This window comes from Culex pipiens, chromosome 2, assembly GCF_016801865.2.
Source record: "Culex pipiens pallens isolate TS chromosome 2, TS_CPP_V2, whole genome shotgun sequence".
NCBI lineage: Eukaryota > Metazoa > Arthropoda > Insecta > Diptera > Culicidae > Culex > Culex pipiens.
The window spans coordinates 118,550,702-118,557,679 of NC_068938.1; the positions used below are offsets into that span (position 1 = coordinate 118,550,702).

The 6,978-nt window shown below is 38.4% G+C and overlaps 1 long non-coding RNA gene across 2 annotated transcripts; it reads right to left on the reverse strand.

The window, feature by feature from the left end:
- Positions 1-1,147: 1,147 nt before the first annotated feature.
- Positions 1,148-5,412, reverse strand: LOC120419406 (uncharacterized). Of its 2 annotated transcripts, XR_008211968.1 has the most exons (3): positions 2,355-5,412; positions 1,634-2,295; positions 1,148-1,573 (listed from the first exon to the last, which is right to left on the reverse strand). It is a non-coding gene; the product is annotated as an uncharacterized LOC120419406 (long non-coding RNA). The 2 variants fall into 2 exon arrangements; XR_005605709.2 differs by having other exon boundaries at positions 1,148-2,295.
- Between the last annotated feature and the right edge of the window lie 1,566 nt (positions 5,413-6,978).

A 6,978-nucleotide genomic window follows, 5' to 3' on the forward strand; every position in this document is an offset into this window, starting at 1 on the left:
CCATTTTCAGGGAGCAATCTGGAACACCAAAGAAAGGTTCTGGGCCAATGAAGTCAGTTTCAGATCCTTTCCCTGCAAGACTGTCCGCATTTTCGTTTCCTAAAATTCCACAATGCCCTGGAACCCAGTAAAGATTGACCGAGTTCTTTTGGGACAATTGCTTTAGTAATTTGATTCCTTCCCATACTAGTCTTGACTGGCAGGTATACCCTTTCAGAGCATTCAGTGCTGCCAAGCTGTCGGAAAAGATACAAATATTAGCTAATCTATAATTGAAAAACTTGAAAAACTGTTGGAAATTGTCCCATTGGAACAGATGTCTTAATGCCTGGTCCAAACACTCCAGCTCCTGTTTTATTATTCATTCTAGAACCATCCGTGTAAAACAGAATAGAGCCTGGACGAAGATTAGGCCCACCATTATCCCACTCGTACACACAAAGAAAAATTACTCTAAATTTAAAAAGATCGTTCGTTGGATTAAAAGTTTGCGTTGGTGAATATTCGTAGAAAGTCCAAACTTTTCAATTTAAAAGTTGGAAAGTTTTTGATACTACCATGCATTGGAACAAAATCTTTGTATTGGTAAAAGTATTTTACTATTAATTGGAAAAGAAACCTTTTATGGAAAGAATACTCAACATTTAGCACAACAGGGCTAATTTCAGAAAAATGTGCTTGGTTTTTAACATTTATTTAAAAAAAATTAAACAGTAAGTTAGAAAAACATTTTTTTGTATTTAATGCTTCTCCACTCCACTTGTGGCAGTGCGTGGCCGAATGGTTACGCTATCCGCTTTGTAAGCGGATGATTCTGGGTTCGATTCCCATCTGCTACAACCTTCCATCGGATGAGGAAGTAAAATGTCGGTCCCAGCCTTGGTTGTTAGGCCGTTAAGTCATTCCAGGTGTAGGAGTCGTCTCCATGCCATAAGTACAAACAACACACCAAACCAAACCTATTCCGGTGGAATCGCTGGTGACGGTTGGACTCGCAATCCAAAGGTCGTCAGTTCAAACAATGGGGTGGAAGGTTCCTTGGAGTAGAAAGAGGTTTGGGTGCTCTCCCCATTCAAGCCTTCGGACTCCTAGGTTCGAGCAGAAACTTGCAATAGAGACCACAACAGACCCGGGGGTCGTTAATGTAGATGGTTTGATTTTTTTTTATATTTGATTTTGCTTCTCCACTAGCTTCTGTTTCATACGGTACGCCACCGGTCACTTCCGAATACCCCAGGCTGGACAGTTCCGGATGGAGGCTTCGAAGCGCGACAGCAGTTTAACACGATGGTCACGTTTCCGGCCTCAATCAGGACAGTCTTGGAGGAGTTGGCCATTGATTCGGGAAGGATGGTCGACGTTTCCCGGCTGGAAAGTAAAGTGCCTGAACGGGGAGTTCCTGATGCTGGAAGTGCATCCGGAACATGGAGTTGATGAGGCCCTCGGAACGGAGTTCGATTTTGAGCACGTAATCCTACTTCGAGAATGACACAGATTTTTTTTGGCTCACTGTCCAGATTCATTCGGCTGAAGCTGCGCCGTCGCGACGTGAGTGTTTGTGGGCGGGAAATTGCTATAAGAGATGGAAAGTAAGTGAAGTTGGCTAGCCACTGCACACATTCTCAATACTCACCGGTGCTTTAAACCACCGGCACCGAGTGCAACATCTGCACTGACCACCTCCAATTATTGCGCGTATTCCCGAAAAAGACACGCGGCATACCAGCCTCGAAACGACGCGCCGCACTTTCGGCAAATGCGCGCTGTCAAATCCCATAGAGTTATCTACGTGCGCATGTATTGCGTGTACGTACACGAAAAAAGTGAGGTTAAATTTTGTACCAGCCAGCAAAACAAATGGTGTGTTAGTGGTTGTGAGATCGGGCTTAGATAGCTTTATACTATGCGTTTTGTTTTTATTAATCTTCTTCTTCGAATTGCATGGCATTGTTGCCGGGAATGTTTTTATTGGACCAAAAGTGCAGAAAATCGCTGGCAACAGTGTCTGCGGCACATTCTGAAATGCCGCGCGGCGTATACCTTCGAGAGAAACGGACAATATGTAGCTTTTCGTCGTCCTCCTCTTCGTCGGAGGCCCATCGTGAAAATAAACTTTCGCGAACTTGTCCAAAACCAGAAGTTAATCTTCTTCAACGAAATCTCGTTGTTCACGCAACGCTTCGGCAGCGCCATCTCCTCGATGATCTCGCCCCAGTCCTCCCGCGAATTGACCTTCAATCCCGGGCCACCACCACCCAATACAACCGGTGCGAATCCACATTCCTACCTCTCATCCTACAAAAACAAACAAAATCAATCACAAACCCCGCTAAACACCCAAGCTTCGTTCTTACGCATTCCGGCCGTGGAACAGCTGCAGTTCCTGCAGGAAGCTGGTTTTGTCCTTTCCGAGCACTCGACCTCGTCCCGCTCCTGCACTACCCTCCTTCGAAGGCGTTCCGCTGCTGCTGTTTGGCTCACGAAGGTTTCCGCTTCCGAATCCTGGCTGCTGCCACGGTCGGCTTTGCTTTGCGTCCTAGACTCACCAGCACCACCAAAGTGTTTGTTTACATTTGCGACTAAGGCGTACACGGTTACACGAGAACGTCAAAATGAATGAAATTTTACAGTCGAATTAAAAGTAAAAACTTTTAAATCAGTGAGCAATGAGATTTTCAAAAACTGTAGCATTAAATGTTTTCATTTTCAAAACAAGAAAAAGACTTTTAATGTAGCAAATTTTAACAACTTTTTAATTCAAAAGTAAGTTACTTTTGTCATTACCGTAATATTTTTTTGTGTGTAGCGACTTTTAGCGTCCACTGTGAACGGAATGTCATAGTTAGCCTTTGTCGGCATCCAGTCTACTATTGAGTTTAACGCCGGATTCAAGGTCAAGTTTTTAAGGACTTTTAGGTGCCCTGTCAAATCTTCATCATTCATGCTTAGCTCCAGTTATTGAAATGGTGGCTAATCTTTGCAGCTAAGCTAATTTATTTTGTGCAATTGTTTCTTCAACTTTTGGCCACCACACAAGTGACGCATACGTAATTCTTGTTCTAACTATCCAGGTTTTTAAGCGAAGATGGCGTTCGAATGGTGAACACCCGAAATGTCAAAATCGCGCAGTAGCACCAACATTAGAAAAAAAATATGGCTGTCATGTCATGGCACACTTGTTCCGTAATGTTGGTACCACTGCGTGATTTTGACATTTCGGGCGTTCACTATTCGAACGACATCTTCGCTTAAAAACCTCGATACATGTATTTATCCTATAAATCATTTTAGGGCGGAGACCCCACTTTTTTCCAAAAGTTTTTTTACTCAGCCATAGAGAATTAATTCCTTTGTTTAATACATTATTCAGGTGAGCATTCCAATTAAGTTTCCTATCTAAAGTAATACCAAGATATTTCACTTCGTTAGAATACTCAATGGTTGTCCCACGAATAGCAAGATTAGGTAGTGCTAGTGTCCTTCGTCTTGTGAACGGTATTATAACTGTTTTAGAGGGATTTATACCAAGACCCCCATTTTGAGATAAAAATTCAAGGCCGATTGCATTCGGTTACAAATTTCGCTACCTATTTTTCCCCGAACTATTATACAGATGTCATCCGCATAGCTGATCAGTTCAAAGCCGAGACTCGCCAACTTTTTCAGAAGATCGTCGACTACTAATGACCATAGCAGAGGTGATAGAACTCCACCTTGTGGACATCCCCTCCGTGGTCTGATTACCAATTGTTCTCCTCCAAGGTAGGCAGATATCTCCCTTTCAATAAGCATTGTTACAATTCATTTGATAATCCATGAGCCAAAGCCCCTTGATTCCATGGCGGAACGCATAGAGCTGTGAGATGCATTATCAAAAGCTCCTTCAATGTCTAGGAAAGCAGCCAGAGCTACTTCCTTGGCTTTGAGGGACTTCTCAATTTTAGAAACTAAACAGTTTAAAGCAGATTTAGATTTACCACTTTGGTATGCAAATTGGCTATTACTAAGAGGAAATTTAATCATGAACGTTTTTTTTACAAAATCATCAAGAATTTTATCCAGGTTTTTAAGCAAAGATGGCGTTCGAATGGTGAACGTCCCAAATGTCAAAATCGCGCAGTAGCACCAACATTAGAAAATAAAATGTAGATGTCATACATGGCACACTTTTTTCGTAATGTTGGCACCACTGCGTGATTTTGACATTTCGGGCGTTTATCATTCGAACGCCATTTTCGCTTAAAAATCTGGATAGAATAGAAGAGAGACTAATTGGACGGAAGAATTTTGGACTTGTTTTGTCCCTTTTCCCAACTTTTGGAATAAATATGACCCGTACCTCTCTCCAAGCTTTTGGGATATAGCTAAGAGCGATACTGGCTCGAAAAATGTCTGTTAATTTAGCATTGATAATATCTTTACCCTGCTGGAGAAGAGCAGGAAAGATGCCATCCATCCCTGCGGATTTAATTGGTTTGAAAGAGCTCACCGCCCAGTCAACCTTGAAACGAGTAAATATTTCACAGGCTTGATTATGGGCAAGTACAAACCAATCTTTTGTCAGTCTTTCGCCCACGGCCTGATCTATACAACTTATTACCTTGGTCGAGCCAGGAAAGTGAGATTCCATCATTAAATTCAGAGTTTCGGATGCATTTTTTGTAAAACACCCATCTGCCTTTTTAAGATTTCCTAGACCGTTTGAATGATCTTTGGAAAGAGCTTTTTGTAATCTTGCGACTATTGGAGTTTCCTCGATTTTTTCACACGAACGTCTCCAGTCGTTGCATTTAGAACGTTTTATTTCTTAATTGTATTCAGTCAGGGCTTTTTTATATGAGTCCCAATCTCCAGATTTTTTTTGCTCTGTTGAACAACCTTCTAGATTTTTTCCTTAACGCAGCTAATTTTTCATTCCACCAAGATACCTCACGATTTGAAGATCTGTGCTGAACTGGACAACTAGCGGAGTAAGAATTGGTTATAGCAATAATTAATTCAGACGAAGCCTTCTCCAACTGATCAACAGTACGGATTTCGGCTTCGGAATTGAAATCGTAGTCATTTAGAAGAAGTTTATAGGAGTCCCAATTGGTTTTCTTGGGATTTCTATAACTTCCAACTATCATTTCACCTGCATTGTATTCGAATTCAATTTGTTTATGGTCTGAGAGTGATATTTCATCAGAAACCTTCCAATTTATAACTCTTTCAGAAATAACTTCGCTACAAAACGTGAGGTCAAGAACCTCCTGTCTTGTTGTTGTAACAAAAGTGGGATTATCACCATTGTTACAAATGTCAATATTGTTAGTTGTTATGTAATCGAGCAAATTATCACCTCTATTGTTAATGTTAGCGCTACCCCATACTGTGTGATGAGCATTAGCGTCACACCCAACAATAAATTGTTTTTTTTTTTTTTTTTTTTTTGCAGAACGCAGATGCAATACACACCCAGGTACTTTATCTGACCGTAGGGACCTCCATTTGAATTGCAACAATGTCTCTGGAAATAAATTCGGTTATTGGAATAAAATTTGTATCATTTTTTACAATCATAGCTGCTCTAGGGTTGGGAGAACTATTATCATATAATAGTTTACCCATTTGAGCTGAAATTCCTTTAATTTTACCCTTATTTATCCAGGGTTCTTGAATGAGCCCTACGTCAATATTATTTGTACTAAACCTTCTGCTAAGAACGGCTGACGCTCCTTTGGCATGATGAAGATTAATTTGAATAAATCGTTTCATTGTTGAATTTTTTTCACCTTTTTTCGGAAAGGTGGTCTCCCTTTATTATTTGATTTATTATTAGGTCTATTCCCGTACTTGCAGAATTGCAAAATTTCTGCAGCTTCTGCAGAATTCTGCAGCCAGCATAAGTCACTTTTTTGCAGCACGTTCCCGTACTTTTCAGCTCGCTCTCTTCATCTCTCTCTTTTGCAGAAGTTCTGCAAGGAGAGAAGCGGCAAAAATTTTGCCTGGGTAGCGCGTTCCAGTACTTTTTCTGTAACATTGTACACAGTTGAGTGGATTTACTCAAATTGGGTATTATTTTTTTTTATTACTTCAAAATATTTAAAAATTGTTGGCAAAAAATGTAATTGAAAGAAGTTTACCTCTAGAACTGGGACATTATTGTTTTATGCAGCACAACATTTTATTTAAAAAATCAAGGATATATTATTTATTAAGTTACTAGAAATTAATTATGCTTTGGTAGCAATTAATATTAGAAACAACTCAAATTTTGTACATTAGGTAAACAATTTTACAAATGAGAGTGGCAGTTACGTTAAATAAATAGGATAAAAAAACAAAGGTTTTATATAGAACCATAAATACATGTTTAATAGCAGAATGTTTGAAAGATTATTCAGGATAACATAAATAAATTATGACTGGATGTCACATAAAAGAACAACGTAAAAACAAAAAAATTGATCACAAACTCAAAAATTAATTAAGCAATCTGGAAATTAAGAAATCCACACTTAAAAATATAAAAACTTAAAAAAAAACATTAAATCAGATATTTGAGAAATAAAAAAAACTCAAAGAAATTATAATTTCAAATACAAGTAAAATTAAAAAATTCTGTAAATCAAAATTTTTAAAGCTAAAAAATAAATAAAATAGGAACAGTCAAAATTTTCATTCTCTAACTCCTCTAAATTTGAGTTTCTAACCTAAAATATGATTAAAAAAAATGTGTGTTTATTATGATTCAAGATGGCGTTGGAATTTAAGAATTTAAGAATTGAAGAATTGAAGAATTTAAAAATTTAAGAATTTAAGTATTTAAGTATTAAAGAATTTAAAAAATTAAGAATTTTAATTTGGACAAATAACACTTTATTTGTTCATATAAGAATACAAATTGGTAGCACCGTTAAAGGTTTAATTTATTATTTGCCAATTAAATTTACCTGTTATTTAACACACATATTTAGTATATTTCGAGGTATATTC